The 23,623-nt window shown below is 42.2% G+C and overlaps 2 long non-coding RNA genes across 2 annotated transcripts; both read left to right on the forward strand.

Annotated features, from left to right (window-relative positions):
* The first annotated feature begins 2,562 nt into the window (after window positions 1–2,562).
* On the forward strand, window positions 2,563–3,812 carry LOC306923710. Its single transcript, XR_013790100.1, has 3 exons — window positions 2,563–2,705; window positions 2,823–2,933; window positions 3,231–3,812. It is a non-coding gene; the product is annotated as an uncharacterized lncRNA (long non-coding RNA).
* A 2,725-nt stretch (window positions 3,813–6,537) lies between these two features.
* On the forward strand, window positions 6,538–7,280 carry LOC306921467. The gene is made up of 3 exons (XR_013789776.1): window positions 6,538–6,680; window positions 6,798–6,908; window positions 7,206–7,280. It is a non-coding gene; the product is annotated as an uncharacterized lncRNA (long non-coding RNA).
* Window positions 7,281–23,623: the final 16,343 nt, after the last annotated feature.

A 23,623-nucleotide genomic window follows, 5' to 3' on the forward strand; every position in this document is an offset into this window, starting at 1 on the left:
CAAACCTGCATGTACACTCAAGACACACTCCATATATGGCCAGTACAGAATTTATTCCATAGGTTGATCTGAACCCCCATGCCAAAGCGCCAGTGCTCGCCCAGCAGTCTGCTGTCACCCAGGCGGATGCGTGCATGCGACCTCGCTCTTTAGGGCAAGGTCGATTCTCGCCCTCAGGGAGTCTTACTGGAATATTGTATGTATAGGTTCTGAGATAGCGAGAGTGTAGTAGAGTGTATAAGGTCCCCTGGCTAATAGATATTGGCAAACCAATGTGTTTATTAAATTGAATAATGTCTTATAAACATCAATAATATGCTATAGCATATCATACAAAGTTTTGTCACTTTACTTAAAGGTCACAAAGTCATGCTATAGGGTATTATAAAATGATACAACTGCTAATAACCATTGAAGAATGTTGCCACTTTACTTAAAGGTCGCAAAGTCCTGCATGCTATATCATATTATTGATGTTTATAAGACATTATTCAATTTAATACACATTGGTTATAATGCATTATGACACCGACATTACAGAACTTCTCTATGTGCCCTGTGCTGTTCCACTGAGCATAATAATGCATTATGACCAGCACTTATAATATGTTATAAACGTGGTTATAAGTTGTTATACATGATTACAAACATTTATAACGAGTGTTATAAGGCCATATAAGCACATTATATTGCATTATAAATGAGCTTATAATGCATTACAAAGGTGACCTTAATATAAACCATTAAGGTACCATTAAGATACCAAAATCTTCTTCCCACTCTGCATGGTAGTGATATGTTTTAGGCTTCTTTGCCGCGCGCATCTTGCTATAGGAATAATAATGGTTAGATATCCCTTTAATGTGTTTGTTAACAACAGAACAGACCCGATGTTCCCCACACTTGAAAACAAGGCACTGCATAGTTTTCAAGGGGGGGGTTAAAGCCACCGGCGCGCCGCCGCCTGCCGATGCGAGGATTGTTGTTGTTTTTTTTCATGGCAGGGCCAAGCAGTCTACCTGTGCAGCGCTTGCGAACGACTGGTCGACTGCGATCGACGCAATGGGCACCCCTGCATTACATTAACCTACAAAACAAAAGTAAACATAATCACTCAGGTAACCAGTCAGAAACTATAGGGCCTACATGTGAGCACAGTTGATTTGATTTCAACCATAGTTTGAGTCCTCTGTATAGAACACGTTACCATCCGTCTCTAGTTTTAGAACCGTAGGCAAGGAGTTCACAAGGTTTGCCCCCTTTACTGAGAATGCAGACTGTCCGAATGAGTTGTTACACATGGGAACAGTACAGTTACCACTTGTTGAGGCTGTAGATCACCTATCATACGATAAAGTATAGTGGTGCATTACACACATGTATTACACAATCACCTCCCCCGCCAACCCAGCAGCCTCAAAAAACCTCACGCTTGATGTGTTGGATGTCCCCGGCTCTGCAGCAGCCATTTGTAATGCGACACCCACCAGCAGCAGCCGGTACAGTCACCAACGGGGGTGGGGGTTAATTAATGGCGCCTTGGCTTGGAAATAACGAGCATGTGCATTAATCATCTCATCTATATAGGATTATCACCACTGAAGCCCACGGCCAAGATGCAATCCAACATACACGGTTGTCGATTTTGTTTTTTTCCTCCCTCTGCCTTTATTTCCAGGGAACTCCACTGGTCTCGAGGAGAGTACATTCTGAATTATCCTTCTCTCTGTTGAGCTCTTTGCCACGGAGCACTGATGAAGTTGTACGAATTTAAATGTCTGTCCCACACATACACAGATGTGTTTCTCTCCAGGCGTTTTCACATTCAGCCAAGTTGGCAGCCAGCGTGTCCCATCATCCTCTCATTTTGTTGGAAGAGCCAGCACTGAGACAGATGGATCACATTAGGCAACCTTGTTCTGTCCCTTGAGTTGTGACCACTTGCCAAATCAGCTGTAAAAAGTTTAAATTAATTTAATTTTATGTTCAAGTTATAATGGTGTGTACAAAGATGCTAACGCACACCAAAGTCCGAGAGAGAGAACTGCAGAGGAAATCTTGAAAAAACAAGAAGGTGGTTAAGACTTCATCAGGTAAGGCTTAACCGCTGAAACGTTGGATTCATTTGTCTTACCTGCTACGTCCTAATAAAATATTGGCACTCTGGCTATTGGCGTGTGTGGCCACCTTCTTGTTTTGTCAAGATTTCCTCTCAAGTTATAATGGTGTCCATTATGAGTCAACGTCAAATGAACTGATAAGAATTTCTAATTTATTCAGATTTACTACATGTTTTCATCTTCTTGAAGGAATTCTTGATACATTTTGACCAAATGAAGGCACAAAGTTCATCATTGTGGCTTACTATTAACTCTCTTGTGACTGCAATAGTCCTGTACATTTTCTGGAAATGCAAGTTGTAACTGCCCGTGACACTAGGGTTTAACTTCAACTATTTCTTTATTTGAAGTCAATTTGTTTACTTACTTTGCCTATTTTTGGGTTGCCTTTAATCTGAAACTTCCTGTATTTTGGCTTACTTTTACTGTGAAACTTCCTGTCACTACACCTACATGTACTTAGCTGGGGCCTGCTAGTTAGAGAGATAGCATTCACACTGTGCTGAGCCAGATCAACAGGGAAGAGAGACGCACACCAGCGTTGGGTGTGCACTCCAGCGTGTGTTTGATAGACTGCGTGGCAAGGTATGACATGTTTGATTGCTTATATGCACCGTGCACCTTTGTACTCACTTAAGTAAGGTTGCTTGTACATCACAGTTTTAGCGAACCGTTTTGACTGAAGTTGTGTTTTGTCTACAGTGCCTGTCACACTATGTTGTGGCCATTGACTGTTTGATGTGACTGTTTGATGTGGCCTGAGATCCAAGTTGTTTTATGCAGCCCTTTAGCACCCTCGATGAGCAGATTGAGGTAAATGATTGTTTCTTTGTTTGGTTTTGTTTGGAGTTTCATTCATGATTTACTTGGGATTAATTGTATTTTGTTTGGCGTTTTTGTTTGGTTATTGTGCATTTTCCTCTGGTATTTATTTGTCTTAGAATTGAAATGAATTGAGTTCTCGTATCACTGCTTTTATAATTGACCATAAATTAATCATTTTATTGTTGATTGTATGCCTGAAGTGATGAATTAAATGCACAGCTTTTATAATGGAACTATAAATATTTCGATTATGGAATTGTAACTATGTATTCTATATCTTTATAGTTTTCACGGTGTTGGAACAAAAATAAACACACCCGTCGAGACCATTCAACCTTGTCGTCATTTCATCAATCGAGGGCGCTTACAGTGAAAACTCATCGCTGAATGCAACTCAACAGTCAACACCAACCCATCTCATCTACAGCCATCATCTACACAGCCATCTTCTACAGCCACCAGTTCTTCAAGTCACCAGCTCATTGTTACAAGTTTGTCACACAACACCACAGTAACCCATACATTGAGAGGTACCTATGCCAGGTAGCCTCTACATCTTGGACTGAATAAGTTTGAAGGTTGTGAAAAGGACAATGCAAAAACAAAATAAATAAAAACAACAAAATTAAAAAAGAAACTACAAAAAAAAAGGAAACTAAGTGTAAGTGTATGTAAATAGATTTTTAAGGTTCTTTACACATGTCAAGCTATTTAACAGCAAACTGAGAACTTTCAAGCTGATTGCATTATTGAAAATGTAAAGGGGACATTTGCATAAACTGTGCTGAAATTTATTTGGTTGATATTACTCCTCTTTGGGGTTTTAATTGTACATGTCTGTGGAGCTCCTTTGTATTAATGGGTTTGATGCACTAAATGTTAAATCACAGACATAAAAAAATAATAATAATTGAAGTGTCCGTGCTCTAACAACAGCTACAGATTCCAAACAAATGGCAACCTCTGAGACAGTAGTCAATATGCAGCAACCCACACACTCTGAAGAGACAACAGCCAACACACAGGATGCCACTGAGGCATCGACCAATGCACACCAGGTCAGATTTACCAAAACTTATAACACCTGGGCACAATTGGCTAAAAATATTCGAACCACACTAAAAACATTTTGTTCAGAAGAGGATCTCCGTGTCATGAAACAAGCTAGCCAGAAACAACACAACACAATAATTGAATGTTACGAATCAATACAACGCAACGGCACCCCTACTCCAGACACTGTAAAGAAAATGGATGCCTGCGGCACTATCACCTCAGAAATTTGCGAGATAGTGGATAAATTCCTGGACACCGTCGGCCAGCCTTTCAATGAGGTGCTGGCGAAGTTGCGTATCAGCATGGCCTTTGATAAGGAGGCGTATGGGTCCATTTTCGGACACACCAATACGGAAACTGTCGTCTCTGACTCTTCAGATGGGACGGAAAACCGTGCACAGTCCCGTGGAACCCATTCATTGCACCCATCCAAAACTCCTTCCATAGCAAATAGTGATGATTCAACTACCTCCAGTCGCCACTCCAGTACGTCCTCCAAAGCCTCCCAGAAAAGAGTTGATGCAGAAGCAGATCTTGCTGCCAAACAGGAAACAGCCAAGGCACTACAGGAGATCCATAGCCAACAAGTCAAACTGCAAGAGGAAAAACTTAAGCTACAACAACTTAAGGCCCAGAAGGACATCAGAGTAGCAGCAGCACGGGTTCAAGCTTATAACCTATTTGAAAGTGATTCCGAACATTGCAATAAACCACCCTCTGCTTCTCCAAACATCACATCATGTTTCACAAAGTACCAAGCAGAAGCCTGTATAGCCTGTCACCCTATGGCCTCCCCCTTCCTAATGAATCGTAGGCCTGCGGATGAGAGGACCCCTAAAGGAGCCAGAGCTTTCCATACCACTATCCAGAATGACCCCAAGCCTGCATTCACCTGCCCCATATGTGCTCAGAAAGCACATAGTATTGCTACATGCCCCAGCTTTGCAAGGACAACTATGGAGGACAAGAAAGCTTACATTTTTGAAAACAACCTCTGCTTCGGATGCCTGAGAAAGGGACACGTCGGCAAGGAATGCAGGAGAAGACACACCTGTGGCATATGTAATCGACCTCATCCTACCTGCCTGCATAATGGCAGAGATAAGAGAACGGGGGGAGAAATGTCGAAGGACTCCACAGATAACCATACAAGTCACGAGACCCATGCTGCCATCGCATACTCGAGCACTATTCCTGTTTGCATGTCATCTACAGAGGACCCACAGAGGTGGGCGACTGAGTTGGAGTCTCGAGTAAACTGTTTAGAGGCCGAGTTAGATGACCTGCGCACCCATAAACGGATGGCCTTGGTGCATAATGAACACCTGCGGATGGAAGTGGCCGAAATCATGATAAGGAATGGAGAAACAGTGAAGCTTCTCAATACCATGAAACAGAGCCAGGATGATGTCCTCAAGGCCAAAGAGCAGCTAGACAGTGAGTCCCGGCAAGGGACCAAGACAGATCAGCAAGAGATCGATCGTCTGAATAAAGAACTGACGGAACAGAGAGCGGAATTGGCCAACATGCACAATGCTCTAGGAAATAAGGACATAGAGATTGATAGAAATCATAGAGAGCTAGAGGCCTTAAGGGCTCAGCTTAAACAACAGCTTGCCATCACTGTAGAGCAGAAGCAGGAGACTGAACAACTGAGAGAGGAACTGGATCAGACACAAATTGAATTAAATCATACAAACAGTGCCCTGCGAAGCAGAAAAACTAGTGACTCTCAGCTGAACAGTACCATAAAAGATCTACAGGCAGAAAATAATGATCTTGGGCGCTCTGTGAGGGATCAGGAGGTAGAGCTCTCCTCCCTGAGGGAGCAAACACGGATCCAGATGAACACCTTGGACCAGGAGAGGCAGAGAATCAACAAAGAACTGAAAAACGTACTGCCCCAACTCGAGCAGGAGTGTAGCGAAGGCAAGCAGACATGGAAGCTACAGGAAGAACCGTTATGTTCGCTCCAGTGCACGGCGGTTGAGACCAAGGGCATTCTACCGAACGCTGTAGTCCAAATTTATGACCCCATACATGTCCACTGCAACAGTTCCCCGGAAGAGCTGGGAGACATGGCTGCTATAGAGGTCCCCTCCACCAAACATGGACAGCAACAAATTAATAACAGCCCAAACGGACTCATTAGGACAGACAACAATCAAAATGGAAAAGGACACTCGGGTGACGGACCTGGAAATGGAAAACTAATTGGCAGCAAGATCTTTCCTCTAATCCTGTCATCTAAAGGCCAATTGCAAAAGTGGTTCTTTACTTAAAAGTGAATCACCAATGTATCCTCAAACCTCATGTACCTTGTAAAGACATTTTGTGAATCATGTTCCGTTCAATCCAGAATGATTTGCCCTAGTAACATGATTGGGGGGAGTGTAACTGCCCGTGACACTAGGGTTTAACTTCAACTATTTCTTTATTTGAAGTCAATTTGTTTACTTACTTTGCCTATTTTTGGGTTGCCTTTAATCTGAAACTTCCTGTATTTTGGCTTACTTTTACTGTGAAACTTCCTGTCACTACACCTACATGTACTTAGCTGGGGCCTGCTAGTTAGAGAGATAGCATTCACACTGTGCTGAGCCAGATCAACAGGGAAGAGAGACGCACACCAGCGTTGGGTGTGCACTCCAGCGTGTGTTTGATAGACTGCGTGGCAAGGTATGACATGTTTGATTGCTTATATGCACCGTGCACCTTTGTACTCACTTAAGTAAGGTTGCTTGTACATCACAGTTTTAGCGAACCGTTTTGACTGAAGTTGTGTTTTGTCTACAGTGCCTGTCACACTATGTTGTGGCCATTGACTGTTTGATGTGACTGTTTGATGTGGCCTGAGATCCAAGTTGTTTTATGCAGCCCTTTAGCACCCTCGATGAGCAGATTGAGGTAAATGATTGTTTCTTTGTTTGGTTTTGTTTGGAGTTTCATTCATGATTTACTTGGGATTAATTGTATTTTGTTTGGCGTTTTTGTTTGGTTATTGTGCATTTTCCTCTGGTATTTATTTGTCTTAGAATTGAAATGAATTGAGTTCTCGTATCACTGCTTTTATAATTGACCATAAATTAATCATTTTATTGTTGATTGTATGCCTGAAGTGATGAATTAAATGCACAGCTTTTATAATGGAACTATAAATATTTCGATTATGGAATTGTAACTATGTATTCTATATCTTTATAGTTTTCACGGTGTTGGAACAAAAATAAACACACCCGTCGAGACCATTCAACCTTGTCGTCATTTCATCAATCGAGGGCGCTTACACAAGTGTTTCTCAAACTTTGTCTTTTGTACCTGCACTTTATCTGATTTTTGAACCCAACTACCCCCTTTACCATACATTTTGCTTAGAAAACTGCAAGAGAAAACCATAGCTAACATAATGATGCTATGAATTAATAAGCTTTTGGAGAATATGACAGCACAAATGAAAGACCTGCAATTACTGCCATCTGTGCAGATTTCTTTTAAATTGTGGCCATAAAAGTAAGTTGTCAATATGTTCAACATAAACAAGCAGATACTTTTGCTTTCTATATCAATAACAGTTGTGCTATGGATTTTCTCTCACACGTACCCCCTGTGGTACTTCTGCCTATCCGCATCTGCCTATCCGCACAACATTAGCCAAACCAATGCACCAAGCAGCATATTTGATGAGGATATTTAGAGAACAGCCATGTTGTATTTGACACATTCCAAGTAATGCAAATTAAAAAATATTTAGTAAGCTCATTGTAACAATTGAAAAGAGGTGTGGTACAAAAGGATAGACTAACCTGAAATAGCATCACTGTCTACCATATTGTCCAGAAAAATACAGGCTACATGTTCGTTACATATTCAGCTCACACAGGTGCGATACATGACAGAGCAAAAGGCCTCATCTGCCTCCCACAAATCTTCAAAGACTATATTTCCTGTCGTAATTATAATGAATGACTGCAGCAGGAGCTTTGAACAAACAACACCAGATTTCTTCCTCAGTGACGGTGAATGTCAGCAATGCTTGAATGCCAGGCACAGCACCTACACCCCCCCCCCCTCTCAGAGCACTGCAATGCCACGTGCCGCCAGACATAATTGCACGTGCACCGAGGCCACCTTATGTGCTCATCATTGAATCTGATGATGGCTTCCTTGACAGTGATTTGCAAGTTGCCAGTGTGTATAATTGCCATCTATGTGACATGGAATGATCCTCAGCTATGTATTGTTTCAGTGACGCTGTACTGAATGTGCACACTATTGCCATCTGCATATTTACTGGTGTTTGGTGAACCCATGGCCTTGTGTTTGGTGAACCCATGGCCTTTCATCTAGCAAGGCAATCGGCAAGTGGCAGCGGTGGCCGAACGGATAGCGGCGCGGTCTTGATACCGGAAGGTTCCTAGTTCGAATCAGCCGTCCGACACGTTAAAATTACCACCGCTGAAGTGCCCTTGAACAAGGCATTGAACCACTACGATGGTGTGTTCTATGAGCAGGGCCTGGCTGGAAACAAGTTCTTGAGCTTAGCCCAGATACCCTGGGTAAATATAGATTTCATTTAATTTCATTTCATTTCATTTCAAGCTTATTTGTAAAGCACATTTCAACAAGGTAATTCAAAATGCTTTACACAAAACATTGAGACATTAAGAAGACAGAGCATTAACACAGCGAACGCTAACCGCGTATCCATACGTTATTAATTAATCAAACGTCCGGTGCTAACCACGTATCCATACGTTCTAATCACTTTTTTATAGCATACTTTCATTCATCTTTTTACCCACCCGGACAATGAAGAACCATCCCCCTGTCATTGCTGCTTAGTCCCGCTCACGTGATCAGAAAAAAAAAAAACCCTCCCCTCCTGAAAACAGGAGGGCGGGCCGCTTTACGTGTAGAAGCCAGTGTAAAATGGACGCGCCCATGTCATGATCTAGTCGGTGTGTGAAAAGAATCAAATTTCACCTAACCTCGCCTCACCAGGCTTTCCTCACCTCGGACATTTCACCCAACACTATAATACTCGATTCCCCCCTCCCCTCCTGTTTCTCCTGCAGGAGGAGGGCCTTGCGAGATGGGGGCTCTGTCTCTCGGAAAAAAACATGATGAACGGAACGCGGTTACGCTGCCTAAACACATGATCTGCACCGGATCGGCATTGCATAACGTCTGCAACACACATGGACAGATGCATGTTTCCTTCTTCATACTGTAGCGACCAAACGATCCCCGAGCCTACAATACTACGAACTAACAAACGAACGACAGTATCGAGAGGGGCCGCCATGACAACAGACAGTCTACTGTTGGGGGATCACGTATCGCCATGTAGAGCCGTCATAATCGGAGATCGCTCGGACGTGTGATTGTAACGCTTTTTTATTCATTATAATTGTAGTGATAAGACCGCAATGAACGCGTCGGGGACGTAATCGACCCGGGTGTAATGTATAACGAACTTTTCCGCGTCCTAAACCGTGGTGTTGTGATCTGTGGAAGTCATTTTCTCCTTGTCGTCGACATCACAGCCGGGCTTAGCACCTCTCTGGACACTCCCGGTGAAGCCTTTTTTTTCCTCCATCGCTCCCAAACTGCATGCCCAGGCATGTTCCCCTATACTAGCTTGAAAAACAAAATCAGCTGATGATAACGCGTCTCACCGTTATACTATAGTTCTGAACCGAACGGTGGAATGGGACTTTTCAGAGTTATGAAGGTTTATAGTCAGACATTGACAGACATATAAAAATAAACACAATAAATATGCTATGCATCCTATACACCGAATGAAAGCCCTGAATGTGTACTTTTACGAGGAAAAGAGTAAACATTGATCCCATGTACAGTTTGTCATAAATTGGTTACTGGATGCACATTGCGCCCACCAGATATAACTGCAGAGAAGACATGGACCCGAACTCAAGATTCACAAAATAAGGCCTATTGCGACATATAAATACTATATACCGTATGAAACAGAAGACTCTCTGCTTTCATAAGGAAAAAAATTCTACTGTAATAATAAAAAATCACACCCATGTGAAGTGAGCGGTGCAACTCTACTTCTCTACTTATTCACTACAAGTTGCGCGGTGCAACTGTAGAGAACAGTTGCACCGCTCACTTCACAGGGGTGTGATTTTTATTATTACAGTAGAAGTTTACAGACCAAACTGTAAATAAAAGCTTTACATGACTTTCTGCCTCAGTCCGTATATAGCGAGCTGTAGTGAATAAGTAGAGAACAGAGTTGCACCGCTCACTTCACAGGGGTGTGATTTTTATTATTACAGTAGAAGTTTACAGACCAAACTGTAAATAAAAGGTTTACATGACTTTCTGTCTCAGTCCGTATATAGCGAGCTGTAGTGAATAAGTAGAGAAGTAGAGTTGCACCGCTCACTTCACATGGGTGTGATTTTTTATTATTACAGTAGAATTTTTTTCCTTATGAAAGCAGAGAGTCTTCTGTTTCATACGGTATATAGTATTTATATGTCGCTATAGGCCTTATTTTGTGAATATTGAGGAGTTCACGTCCATGTCTTCTCTGAAGTTATCTGGTGGGCACAAGCTGCATTCAATAACCAATTACTGTCTAACTGTAGATGGGATCAATGTGTACTGTTTTCCTCGTGAAAGTACACATTCAGGGCTTTCATTCGGTGTATAGGATGTATAGGATATTTATTGGGTTCAATTTTATATCTGCCTGTCAATGTCTCTGACTTTAAACCATCCATAACTCTGCTCGCTGTTCAAGATAACCACTTCCAGGCAAATGCAGGTGTTGCAAAAAGGTCAATATCTCCAGAATGGAACATGGTAAAATCAAAATGTATTTTTTAAATTGAAGTGGACAAGTTCAGCTTTCTTTTGATGTATGCGTGTGATTCTCGCTATAAGAGAACATTTTGCTGTGGGCCCCCGAACAAGGCCTTTGTGCAATGTTAAACGGTAGCAACATCAAAATAGGCCTGGGGAGATCCTGTAGCAATCAAAGTGTTTAACACACATTATTAATGGACATTTGAATACAATTAAAAGTAAGAAGAGACTGGTAGTGGTAGCTAGTATGTAGAATGTTGGTAGTGTTAAGAGTGTTACCAAGGACGAGTTTATGGGGGTTTGATAAAGTTAGATCGCGCTCTTCACCACCGTGTGAAAAGCTCTCGGTTGCTAGACGATCGATGAACAGGAAATGAACCGGAAGTGGGAGCCTCCTTCCGCTTCAATGTAAACTGAAAATGTTTTATCCATTTATCTAAGATACTTTTCCCAGTTTGCAGTTTTGATCGAAAGAAGCTTTATTTATGGCTCATACTGTAACTGAATTGAACATGGTGGACCCTATTGTAAACAAGTGTAATGCTTAATTGGGTCGTCCACTCACAGTTAACAGCCTTTGTATTTAGTTTGTGCTTGAAATGTACTGTAATTCTGCAAACTGTTAATAAATATTTCAATCAATCAATCAAACGGTTAAAAAAATGTATCTTTCGGCTAAATTCAAATAAGATCGCAGAACACATTACCCATTACCAGTTTTACTTCCGGTTCATGGTATTTGGTCTTCAAAATAAGAGTATACTCTGAAAACAGGGCTAAAACGCAGCAATAAATAAATCTAGCAGTACATGCATGGTGTTGATAGTTCCTCCTGGAGCTTGGGAAATATGAATACTTTAATCTATATAGTAGGCTATATTGTATTGTTTCATGCCGTTTCTGTTTGGTCGTGTCTGTGAGCAACGACACCTTGGCCTGAAGGCCTGTCTTAATCCAATCAACCTTTTGATCAAGCACTATGTAAAAGACCATGTCACACCTATTGTTTGTTATGAGACAAATCAGCAGGGTGGCGGCAGCCAAGACAGTCAGAGGGTCTGTATTATACTGTACTCTTTGTGATGGTCATGGAAGAAATTGAGGAAACCATGCAAGGCACCTGCACATCGGGAGCAATTAGGGGTTCAGAGTCTTGCTCAAGGACACATCGACACTAACTCTCTGTGTATACTAATAGTTGCACGTCAATCGGCCCAGTGGTGCCTGAGATAAGCTGCTCACAGACAGACAGACAAACTCACAGGAGTGAAAACAACTGTTGTAGAAGAAAAACAAAACACTCATTAAAAGGCAGCAGCAAACAGAAAAACAAGTATTAAAGAACAAACATAGTAAAAGAGTGGCAAACAGAAAGTCTTCTGCTTTGATTTAAAAGAACTAAGAGTTGCACGGGGTCACTGGGAGTTTATTCCATATACGTGGTGCACAGAAACCCGAATGCTGGTTCTCTGTGTTTAGTTCTACTCTGGGTTCAGACAGAAGACCTATCCCATAGGATCTGAGAGGTCTGAATGACCTATCACAAGATCAGAAATGTATTGTTTGGCCCAGCAGTATTTTGAAATAAATTCTTTAAAGGGATTGTGACGTAAAAAAACCTGTTTTTTTTAGGTTTTAAAAAACCTGAAGTTTTAGCATTCAGTAGATATTCTGTGGTCTGGGGTTTTCTGGACTGTGAGGTAAGAGTCAACAAATCCCATATATGACATAGGAATTTGGCAGAAGATGTCAGTCGAGGGATTTTCATTGCAGCTCAAAAGGCTTCAGAACACACAGAGAAAATCCACTGAATGTTCAAAGTTCAGGTTGTGTGGGTGTATTTCAGGTCATAAACCCTAAAACAAAAACAAAAAATAAAAAGAAATGAAAATGAATGTCATGAAACCTTTAACAGACAGGGAACCAATGTTAATATCTCAGAATTGTACGGATTCAAGAAGTGTCCATGGTTGAATGTGTTTTGACATATGCAATGACCTTAATCCCATATACAATTTAATTGTGCCCAATGTAAAAGTATTTAACAAAGAAAAACAATGTATTTTTAATAAAAATATAAACATATTTCATTGTCTGATGATTTAACCTCTTTCCGTGCTTGTGAAAGCAAACATGCTGCAAAAAGCCCAGATCATAATTTATATACAGAATGCAGCAGTAAATCACAGTACCATATCACAGTACCATATCACGCTGGGCAGTACCTATGCTGTAGACTCTACAGCGTACTGTAGCGGTACTTCCGCCAAATTTGGCGGAAGTACCGCTCAAGGAAATGGAGTTGACGTTTTACAAATCTGTTTACATTCTCGGTGAATGGAACGAGTGTTGTGATTGGTTGAAAAATATCGTGTCCGCGGGAAGTCTCTTCGCAGATGAGTAAGGCTGGGACCGAGGCTAGTACCATTATAGACTGTGGACTGTGGATGATATCCACATTAAATACTCGAGGTACAGTGGTTTTAGATTTTGAGGAGATTTAGAGTAGCAACATTTTTAACCCTCCTCGCTTCTCTACAATTTAAAGATTATCACAGACTGGAGTTTGTGTCTGAAGATGCCACATGCCAAACATGGACGCTGGACGCTCAATGAAAGCATTTTAAAAGATATTCAATGTTTCAGAAACCAAATTGGATTCAATTCCGTGTTTCTGTAATGGGAATGTTTGTCATCATCTGAAGACAATGTATGAGAGCTGCACAACCTGAATAAATACAAAATAAAATGAACTCCCCACAGATTTATTCTTTTTCTTTCTTACATTTACCAGCGGCACCTAATGGTTTCATACATGTTTAATGTATTCCAGTGTTGCCTGTCAATGTGTGTGTGTGTGTGTGTGAGGGGGGGGGGGGGGGGTTTAGAGGGATTATTGAGGGTGACATCAGTCTTTTACAGTACATGGCAGCAATGGGGGGGGGGGGGGTGAATCACATTTGGTTGTAATTGCCTCAGTCATCAGGCCATAAGCGCCATGCAAAGCCATATCTTCAGAAAACACCATACATTTTGCACACTCGCTCCCCAAGGACTCCTTGGAGGACGGCTGACTGCAGACAAACAGGACAGACTGAACCTATACGACGATACACTGAAGCCCCAGAGTTTGCATATTCCTTATATTATGCATTTCATTCACAGCACATATACCTGCATGCTGCACCAATGTTGAAAGTTTATGTGCATTCTTCTTCAGAAAAACATTCTGCTATAGTGTCTGATATATTTTTTATCTTATATATTACGACATTCAGACATTTATACGATATATGCTTTTAGCTAGAATGGGTAAACATTACGATTAAAAAATGTATATTTTTCCTTATTGGCTGTCTCTGAATAAGCTCTTAAAAGAATTAAAGAACATTTAATTAAAGTATGTTATATAACAGTTAGTTCCAACCAAGTCATTTGATTGGACATGATACATTCTGACTGCAGAGTAGGACATTATTGGGACTAGTGTGCAGGAAAATATGTGTGTTGCTTGGTAACAGTCCATCCTAATGTTCCAACTATTTTGTGTCGGCGGAGCCAAATACATGATGAGGCCGATTCTACGAAGGCCATCTAAATCAGTGGTTCCCAAATGGGGTCCAGGGACCCCCAGGGGTCCTTGAGGGAGGTCCAGGGACCCCCAAGGGTCCTTGAGGGAGGTCCAGGGGAGTCCCCAGGGGTCCTTGAGGGAGGCCCAGGGGAGTCCCCAAGGGTCCTTGAGGGAGGTCCAGGGACCCCCAGGGGTCCTTGAGGGAGGTCCAGGGGAGTCCCCAGCTAAATTATAGTTTTGAACCAAATGGACCCTTATGGGTCTGTAACTCTGAGCGTGTACAGATGGAACCAAATGGACCCTTTACATTAACATAGATTTTACAATATAAATTGTGGGTCCCAGAGATAGAAATGCCATTAAATGGGGGTCCGTATTAGCCTCGGCCCCAGCCTTACTCATCTGTGAAGAGAAAAGCCTGGTCACAGCCTAACTTCCACCCAAAACAAATGATACCGTCTAGCGTAGGTTTTGCCCAGCGTGTCAAACTGGTAAGTAAGTAAGTAGCCTTGCCGAACCATGAGGCCCATAGGGCAGGAACCTCTCCTGTTTCTGTAGCGTGAGGCAGCTTGATGTACAAGTAGGCTACACCCCTTGGACATGACGCTAGTATGTCGCAGGGACTTACCCCCAATCCAACCCTTGATGCTGAGTGCCAAGCAGGGAGGCACGGGGTCCCATTTTGGTATTGCCCAGCGTGGGTCCGTATAGACTAATGCATGTCAAACTGGGGGTCCTTGAAATTAAACGGGTTGAAAATCACTGTTAGAGCCGTAAAAAAAATCTTCTCTTATACCCCCATAAGAGAAGATGGCATATCTTTTCAAATGGGGGTCTGTGGGTTAATTAGTGTCAATTTGGGGGTCCTTGACATGAAACAGTTTGGGAACCACTGCTCTAAATCAATAGTTCTCACTTTTTCGTGCCTAGGACGCCCAAAATGATATTGCATTTGGCCGTGCGGAACCCCCAACTGGAAAGGTTTTGGGCCGGGAGGGACCCCCAGCAGAGAAGATTTGTGTTCAAATATACCATTTAAATATTCTTGAGAAAAACTGCAGAGCTGCTATGTGTCCCAAAGTGGCTGCAAAAGAGTGCTGCTATTTATTTCAAAAAAGCTTTATACCTTGTATAATATGTATATAATGACAGAATGTGACATAGCTCTGTTTACACAATGCTGTACCTCCTCCAACTGAATATACTTTCCGCATTTTCAATGTTTTTTTTATTATATTTTGACACTTGCTTTGGCAATGTAAATGTGTTTTCTCATGCCAATATTATAAAGCTCCTTTGAATTGAATTGTGTTCTTCCACATGATTTATGTCCTTGAGCGGTGAAACTGGCAACGTATGATGTACAGGCGGAAATGTGATTGTCGTCTAGTACGTGCGGGAATTGATAACTGGCATAATGACTGACTAAATATGGAGAAAAATGAAAAATGGTTTAAAAAAAATATATTTTAATAACAATCTGATGTCACTTATTCATGTTAAGTAATAGATTACGCTTGTAGAGCTGTTGGATAAAAGCAAAGCGTCACACTTGTGATGTTGTACTGTACAGTATTAGCACGGCTGTGATTATCCTCGGCACCCAGTCGCAGTCTCTGAATGACAACTCTGCTGATACAGTAAATGGTAAAGAAATGGTGCATTTATAGAGCCTATTTATCCAAAGTGCATTACAATGTGTGCATCACACACACACACACACACACACACACACACACACACACACACACACACACACACACACACACACACACACACACACACACACACACACACACACACACACACACACACACACACACACACACACACACACACACACACACACACACACACACACACACACACACACACTTTTGAAGGGCACTTTAGAATGGGTGCCTGTCTGATGACACAGACCATTGTGCTACTTGCGAGCGCGAGGGCCCATGAAGGTTTGAATGTGACTCCCTCGCATTCTTGCTTGTCTACACTGATATGCAGTATAAAAGCATAAAAATGCACAAATTAAATCTATAAGAAAGGCACAGGCGCCCGCTGGCCTAGTGGTCCAGCCTCCAGGCGCATGCCACATCTAGGCTCTGGCCTGACAGCGTGTCGCGTGTTGAGTCCCGTTCATTTCCTGTCAATCTTCACAATAAAGGCAGGAAAGCAAAACAAAAAAAATCTTAAAAATAATTATAATAATAAAAAAGGGCACACTGACTCATCAAGGCCCCTCCATTATGTCTACATAATGGAGGGGCCTTGATAACTTTAGTTATTACTCAAACTATTTCCTGTTTCATGTCAACAGGAACGTGATGGTTTCTCCAATTTCCCACACTGCTCTAATCTTCCCATTACTGACAAATCCCACGATTATTTCAGCGTCCATAAGATTTAAGGATAATATTGCACAATAAAGTCAAGCATAACCTTTTTAATGGTGATTTGCAATTACTTATGTAACCAAAGGAGAACGTTCCTCTATGATAAACCGGCACTCACAGATCATTGCCATGAAGGCAGACTGTTGCCAACTGTACAGTACACACCCACGCAAACACCGACTGATGCAGCAATTTCCAATAGACTGTATATTGTAGCTCTATTCATCATCAAGCTCTCACCAACAATGGGTCATCAGTATAAAAGGAGAAAGACGGTTCCTTTACACAACATCAACAGTCAGCAGAAAGAAATGCTTTAAAAAGCCCTTTCTCCCATTAACCCATTTTGGACTGAGACCAGATTCTACAAAATGTCTTCTAAATCATGACAAGCTATTTCATGTCAACGACCCCAAAAATTATATATAATTGGCCGCCGACCCCCATCGGAAAATATGTTGTTCCAGGGACCCCCCAGAAGCAAAGACTTGAGTTAAAAACGTTCACTCGGAAAGAATATTCAAAGATTTGCGCCACATTTTCAAGATTTTTCAAAAATAGCACATGTACAAGCTTGTAGCGCGGCACTCAGTGCTATTTTTCAATAGCTAAAGTATAACATAATGCTTAAAACACCAGAAGACCCGGACTAACCGTCCGGGTCTTCTGGTGTTTTAAGCATTATGTTATACTTTAGCTCAACCGTCTGGGCACCTAGGCTGCTGAGCCATGATGAAGTCTACTTTCAACCTATCAATAAAGGCAGAAAAAGCCAAAAAAATATCTTAAAAAAGAAAAAACACCAAAAGAGGTTCCCATCCTGAATAGGTTCAACTGGAAGGCAGTGGGCTGATCACTGATGTTCTGTGTGTGCCACGCACAAGTGCTACCATACATTCATAGCCTATCCTCATCCCAGAGGGCCGCAGGGTACTGCCCGACTTGGTGACGCCAACCCTGAGATTGCTTTCCGTGCGACATGGAGGCATATGAGAATGTACTTGCCTCAGTTGCCTGCACCACCGCGGAAGCCATTATTTTAATAAAACTATTGTGCATTTAAATGTTATGGAAACTGATGTTCCCCACAGGTATAATCAGACTCCAACCTGATTATAATTTGAATGTGAATTAATGTTGAGTAATGCACAGCAGCTGGTCACTGTAGGTGGCGCTCCCACCATGCCATCCAAAGATGTCTCTGCAGAGTTCTTTTCAGTGGTGCAAAAAGTACTAATTTTTTACTTAATGTACTTAATGTTACTTTCTGTAATGTAGAATTACTCTTCTACAAGTAAATGTCCGGAATTCGAAATGTACTTGCGTAAAAGTACAAAAGTATTATCAAAATGTACTTCACAGTAAAGTAAAAGTAAAAAGTACTCATTATGCAGAATGTCCCATTTCTCAAGTTTTCAAATGTATAAAACTCTTTTGAAAATATCAGATCTACAAGCTCACAATGCCGCATCGCGACGCAATTGTGATGCCTTGACAATAACCTACAAAAAACCTTGAACATTCCTCATTATAAACATGCACCGGTACATTTCAAATTCAGAAGGAGTAGAGACCAGACTCATGTGCCTAATACGTATTTTGTGTACTTGTGTACAGTACATGCATTGCACATCCACATACCTGTATACTGTGTGTGTGTGTGTGTGTGTGTGTGTGTGTGTGTGTGTGTGTGTGTGTGTGTGTGTGTGTGTGTGTGTGTGTGTGTGTGTGTGTGTGTGTGTGTGTGTGTGTGTGTGTGTGTGTGTGTTCGCACGAGCACACACGTGTACATGCAGGTGCCATAATGAGCAACCAGTGAAGTGTGTCCTCACATTGTTAGAGCCACGGGGGTTGGATGACCTCCTGCAAACTAATTAAGCAGTGCAAGAGCAGAGATAATTAGAGGTAAGCACAGCACACCGTCTCCACTGCAGCGTGAAACATACGGGACTTCCTACACATCACCCAGCTACCATGGCCTCTGAGTCAAAACAACGACTGGCAAAAGGTCAAAGAAAGAGGGCCCCAAGTTGATGGAAAATCCTCAAGTTCTCCGGCGAGGTCCTGCTGTCTCTCTCATTATAGTCCGGCAGCCGGGCTTGTGGGTTGGGAAATGTGGCATATCTAGTCTTTTTTATTGGCCTAAAATATTGTCTATATTACATTGATGAATCCACTGGATGTCGGTATTGGGCAATTTGTTTTATAGTGTTTAATATGTGAGCCTACCATTAGCATCCTACAGTATATAAGGCAAAAATTGCATTATGCTTTAAAGGCGTAGTGAAATGAAAAATACGTTTTTCACACTTTTAGACCATATCTGTGGTCATCATATGGGCATACCTAACAATGGATGCCAAAAAAACGAAAACGTACCTCGTGATGACGTGTCGAGGCCCACATCGATAAAAGCCAATCAAAATGAAGCTCACCCGTTTAATTCCCCATTCGTCCAACACTGTCCAACACAGCTGGTACTGATTACAGAAATCCTCAGTTTTTATTCCCATTCAAGATAACATCCAGACAGTGTATTACTCGGTTTCAACTTAATCATCACGCTAAAATATGTATCTGAAAACATTATAGGGTAGAAATAAGCCACATAACAGTAAACTGGTACAACTGGCCGACAATCTGACTTGTAAACAAACACACACCATGCGTGTTGCGTATAGCATAGCTACCGTCCCTAGCTACCGTCCCATCGCCTGAAGGGATGGGACGCTCTGATTGGTTCAGAAACTTCAGAGCGGTGTTTCTACTTGAAACCGTCTGAAACTTCAAAATAAAATGTCCACCATTTCCGTTTCACTACACCTTTAAGTAGCATGTTTTGCACAAAAAACACTCCTTGGGCTAAAAACGGCCCTTTATCACAAATGTGATGAAATGTGATAAGGTCAGCACAAGTGTTTGTGCAAAATGAATGCTTGGAATGGATTCAGAATCATGAAAACCCTCTAGTTTGACATGTCACATGCTATATAAAGCACAATGAAAATTTGAAAATCTGGCCTTATAAAACAAATTGCTCAATACCGACAGCCGGTCAGCAAGTGGATTCATGAATGTATGTATATAGACAATATTTTAGGCCAAAAAAAAAAGACCATACCAAATTTCCCACTTTAAACAAAAGAAGCCTGTCGGCTGCCGGACTATTACAATATATCCCGTAATCCCTTTTCCTGCTGGGCCTAATTAGTTTTGACATGGATGGGAGAGGGCGTAGGAGGGATGTGCATACATATATATACTTATGTATTCCTTGACGTCTTGATTTCCACCTTATCTTCCGGAGCAGACCATTAACGTCACCAGTGGCCATTACTCATTACAGCCAGGTCTAGGACAGAGAATACTACTTTCCTACTGGGGGGGAGAGGAAGGCAGGGGCCATGGTCATTTATTCACACAACACTATTAACCGACTGTGCAATAGGTGTCCTCAGGCCCATCAGAACTGAAGTCTGGAGATATCGGTCTTCTTTTATAGATGGGACAAGCTTAAAGAGTTTTATTCGTCGATGTGTTTTTCCAAATGGTAGCTATACTGTATCTTGTGTCTGTTTATTACAATGCAGGGGGAGGGTGCACTCTGAAATATGATTCAAGTTTGTCACTTGTTTTGTAAACTAAAAATGTTGGACACAAATTGGTAACAGAAGCCATAATCTGATGGGAACCTGAAGATGGGTTCTTTTATCTTCCTGAAGATGGACTTTAAAAGAAGACACATTTTTTGTGGAAGATGAATCAAGTAAAAATAACCAATAACTTATTAATTTAATAACTCCAAACGCCTGCAAGATACGAGATACTGGCATTTTCAATGTCAGACGCATTTCTGAAATAAAGTATCTTTGCTGTCGAGGCACGGAAAAGCCACAAAGCAATAAAGAACAAATTGAACCAGCATCGTTGCTGTCGGGAGGAAACCACCTAACTCCATTTTCTTTCTTTCTCACACACGCACGCGCACACACACACAGTGTCTGTGACTCTGTGTAGCAGCATCTTTGTATCTTTTGCATCTGCCCGTGTGGGCAGCATAACATTGTGGCAGAGAAGAAACGTCCATAACCCCCCCCACCGTAACACTAACTCAAGCCTGTCACACACACACACACACACACACACACACACACACACACACACACACACACACACACACACACACACACACACACACACACACACACACACACACACACACACACACACACACACACACACACACACACACACACACACACACACACACACACACACACACACACACACACACACAGCTTCTATGACAGTGCTGACATAATGACCTTCGGTCGCAATTATTCCGGTATAGTAAGGCGTAAGGTGATTAGTATTCTGATTCAGGAGAGGTTTCCCTCTGAAAACACTACACCAACACCTTCATATTATATTACTGCTTTCTCAACCACTGAGCGATTCTTCGCGTAGAGCATGAGATTAGACTTCATTTCACTGATTACCGAGGCTTGGCGGTGAACCTGCAGGTGTGAATGCCGAGCGGCATATCTTTGCATATTTAGACTCAGATATTAAAATGGATCGCTTTGAATATTTATATCTCCTTGATGTTGATCTCCTCATGTTCCTGACATTGCCTCGCTTGTGTACTTGTGAGGCTGCTGCTAAGGGTGATGTAAGAAATGTGTGTTCCTGGGAATTCTAATTCCTCCTGACGCACGCACGCGCGCACGCGCGCACGCACGCACGCACGCACACACGCACGCACACACAGTCCTGCTCTTGTCACGTACTGTATGTGACAACACACACTAAACAAAGAACTCATTGATCAAACACAGTCTCAAAAGTTTTAATAAGCCACAAAGGCATTAAACCACCTTCAACCCCGGTTTTCTTAAATGGAAAAGTAACCATATACGATTAATCATTTATTCAATGTCATTTATCGCTTCTGATAAATAATTGAACGTCTGACTAGAACATGTTTGTCTGATATGGCAAATTGCAGCATTACTCTATTTCCAGTATAGACAAGGACTGGAGAAATACACTAAATGAGAGTTTAATGTTTAGTAGATGAGACCTGGGCCGCTGGCATATCCATCTGGGCACCTACAGTATAGGCTGCAAATGCTGGTTTGAATCCTGATCCCGACGACCTTTGCTCTACATGTGTCACTCCCCATCTCTCTCCCCATTTCCTGTCATACTACCCTATAAATAAAGGCATAAAAGGCCCAAAAACAAATCATTAAATGATGGCATTCAGGTTCACAAATTAGATTAGTATGCCTTTTTTCCTGAAAACTTTTTTTGTCATTACTCTTCTGTCATTGACATTTGACAATAATGAGATATGTACAGTACATGTACAGTATTGTGTGATTGTAGAGGAATACGTCACAGCAGCACTCAGGTGCAACAAAACAAATCCTACAAGTGCAGCCAACATTGTGCAAAAGAGCCTTGTGCAGTCTTTTAGTTCTCATATAGTGATTGTAGACCCTTGTACCGGTGTGTATGTGCAATAATGTGCAGAATATGGCATGAACACGGACCATACAGTAGCTGTGTTTCTCAGTCTGCATGGAGAGCATGACCGTGGCACTGGGTTGGAGGGTTAATTCCCTGTACAACTAAATGGTTAGGCCTACAAAACATGTTTTGCCCTAATGTGAAATGGAAGGAATTAAATGTCTTCCACATTGAGTGTGTGCAACTCTTGGCTTTTCTATCAAGTCAAAGGATACACTTTAAATTTCACTCACTACATTGGGGATTCCCTTGCTAAAATTGCAAAAATCACAGAACTGATTACATTGGTGAAGTATTATGTGATCAGTAGTAATACCATAGTGTTATGTGATTAGCATGGTATGTATACAGCAACAGCAACAAGTAGCATTGTTGAAAATATGGTCCTTAGAAAAAAGTAAAAGAAGAAACTACAAAAAGTGCTCCTGCAGCGAGTGCATAAACCGGCAACGGCATGAGATGCGACACTGCCGGGGGAGGATGAATTATGGATGAATGATGACAGCTCCGTTCCGCTGCTCTGTCGGTCTGTTCGGCAGCTGCGCTCCAGCCACCGCAACTGCCAGTAACCTCCCAGTAACACCTGCGGCTGCCGGGGGGAGGGCGGCATGTGCCGGGGGATTATGTCACTCCACTGCCGCTCCATCTCGTGGCCGCCGCTTCACGCAGCAACTGCCGGTAAACTGCCAGTAACATCTGCGGCACTGCCCGGAGAAGGGGCGGCAGCTGTCGGTGAAACTGGGGGGGATTATGACACTCGACTGCCGCTCGCTTCCGCGACAGTGAGTTTGGTTCGACATGCATTGCGTCGTGCTTGCGGTTATGGTTAGGGTAAGGGTTTGGGGTAGAGTGTCCGACTGATGCCGCCGAGAAATACTGCCGCCTGCCGCGCGTGTTCCACGGCTGATGCCATGCATTGCGTCGTGCTTGCGGTTATGGTTAGGGTAAGACTGATGCCGCCGAGAAACACTACAGACTGCCGTGGGTGTTCCGCGGCAGATGCCGCTGCCGGAAAATGCACTCACTCTCTCTCCCTCGGAGCACAGATCTCCACCATGCCAGGTAGGTTATTGTGGCCTCCTGGTGGAGCTATAATAGGCCAATGTTTGAGGCATGATTTGTTCCAAAAATGTGTTTAGCAAAAGTCCACCTGGTGGTGGCGCTATAACAGGACAATGTGAAAAGGGTTGGATTTATTCCTCGGCCTAGTAGGAATGTGTGTGCAAGATTTCCCTCAAATTGCACTTTGCGTTCATGATTTGAGGCCTTTTGTTCGA

Source organism: Electrona antarctica (assembly GCF_951216825.1).
Source record: "Electrona antarctica genome assembly, chromosome: 1".
Classification (NCBI taxonomy): Eukaryota; Metazoa; Chordata; class Actinopteri; order Myctophiformes; family Myctophidae; genus Electrona; species Electrona antarctica.